This window comes from Oncorhynchus mykiss, chromosome 1 (genome assembly GCF_013265735.2).
Source record: "Oncorhynchus mykiss isolate Arlee chromosome 1, USDA_OmykA_1.1, whole genome shotgun sequence".
Classification (NCBI taxonomy): domain Eukaryota; kingdom Metazoa; phylum Chordata; class Actinopteri; order Salmoniformes; family Salmonidae; genus Oncorhynchus; species Oncorhynchus mykiss.
The window spans coordinates 34258162-34260586 of NC_048565.1; positions in this window are offsets into that span (position 1 = coordinate 34258162).

The window sequence follows — 2425 nt, forward strand, 5'->3', positions numbered from 1 at the left end:
CCCTTGTCAGGACCCTGTCTTTCAAAGATAATTAGTAAAAATCCATGTTAGTTAGTAAAAAAGCATGTTTCCCATGCTTGTTCAATAAACAATAAACAATTAATGAACATGCACCTGTGGGAAGGTCGCTAAGACACTAACAGCTTACAGAAGGTAGGCAATTAAGGTCACAGTTAGGAAAACTTAGGACACCAAAGAGGCCTTTCTACTGACTCTGAAAAACACCAAAAGAAAACTGCCCAGGGTCCCTGCTCATCTGCGTGAACATGCCTTAGGCATGCTGCAAGGAGGCATGAGGACTGCAGATGTGGCCAGGGCAATAAATTGCCATTAACGTACTGTGAGACACCTAAGACAGCGCTACAGGGAGACAGGACGGACAGTTGATCATCCTTACAGTGGCAGACCACGTGTAACAACACCTGCATAGAATCAGTACATCCAAACATCACACCTGCGGGACTGGTACAGGATGGCAACAACAACTGCCCAAGTTACACCAGGAATGCACTATCCCTCCATCAGTGCTCAGACTGTCTGCAATAGGGGCGGCAGGGTAGCCTAATGGTTAGAGCGTTGGACTAGTAACCGAAAGGTTGCAAGTTCAAATCCCCGAGCTGACAGTTAACCCACTGTTCCTAGGCCGTCATTGAAAATAAGAATTTGTTCTTAACTGACTTGCCTAGTAAAATATAGGTAAAAATAATATATATATATATATATTTTTAAATAGGCTGAGAGAGGCTGGACTGAGGGCTTGTAGGCCTGTTGTAAGGCAGTTCCTCACCAGACATCACCGGCAACAACGTCGCCTATGGGCTCAAACCCTCCATCGCTGGACCAGACTGGACTGGCAAAAAGTGCTCTTCACTGACGAGTTGTGGTGTTGTCTCACCAGGGGTGATGGTCGGACTTGCGTTTATTTTAGAAGGAATGAGTGTTACACAGAGGCCTGTACTCTGGAGCGGGATCAATTTGGAGGTGGAGGGTCAGTCATGGTCTGGGCGGTGTGTCACAGCATCATCGGACTGAGCTTGTTGTCATTGCAGGCAATCTCAATGCTGTGTGTTACAGGGAAGACATCCTCCTCCCTCATGTACCCTTCCTGACATGACCCTCCAGCATGACAATGCAATCAGCCATACTGCTCGTTCTGTGCGTGATTTCATGCAAGACAGGAATGTCAGTGTTCTGCCATGGCCAGAAAAGAGCCCGGATCTCAATCCCATTGAGCACATCTGGAACCTGTTGGATTGGAGGGTGAGGGCTAGGGCCATTCCTCTCAGAAATGTCTGGGAACTTGCAGGTGCCTAGGTGGAAGAGTGGGGTAACATCTCACAGCAAGAACGGGTAAATCTGGTGCAGTCCATGAGGACGAGATGCACTGCAGTACTTAATGCAGCTGCTGGCCACACCAGATACTGATTATTGCTTTTGATTTTGACCCCCCCCCCCCCCCCCCCCCCCCCCCCCCTTTGTTCAGGGACACATTATTCCGTTACTGTTAGTCACATGTCTGTGGAACTTGTTCAGTTTATGTCTCAGTTGTTGAATTGTGTTATGTTCATACAAATATTTACACATGTTAAGTTTACTGAAGATACACGCAGTTGACAGTGAGAGGATGTTTATTTTTTTGCTGAGTTTATAAGATTTCATTAGCTTTCACCTGAATTGTCTATGTCATGGAAAGAGCAGGTGTTCTTAATGTTTTGTCCACAGTGTATAAGCGGTGTACAGCCTTACCCATGTGGTATCAGCCTACTCAGTGACACCCACAAATATTAGCGTCATAGCTCTTATTGCAGAACTTGACTGGGGGAATCACCTCCCCACTCAGTCTATTGTGGGTATTGAATATTAATATTGGACTGTAAAGCCTAACCTACAGAACATTCCAACCTAGTTTAACAAGATCTAGTCTAAATACGGCATTAATCCTCTTTGTATCCTAATGAATAAGTTTCAACGGGTGACATGTATTTTGAAGATGACCCGCAAATTCCACTATTATGGCTTATCGTTATTGTGGCTGTAGTTTCATGCTGAGACACAGAGGGTCGTTGTGTTTTAGAGGAGAATAATAAATAAGCAACTATCAGATAGACCAACAAGTGATATATGTTTCAGTAAGATCGGATTTTTAGTATTTATAGCAATGGTTATCAACTGGCCTGCAAGGATGGAACGTATTGAGGTTGTGGTGGCAGATGCAGAGTGATATTTGGGTGTGCGAGACTTGACATCAGAAGAGTTACAGGGTGTGTTTAGTGGTGGTGTTCCATCCTTTCAGGTTGTTGGCATGAGACAGGGCTAAATATTTTTAAATAGTGGAGTATGATGGTGTTATTTTTATTTTGAATTTTTGCGAGTGTAGTATTAGATGGTAGGTTATTTGTTTATATATTTATTTTTTTCAAGCAAA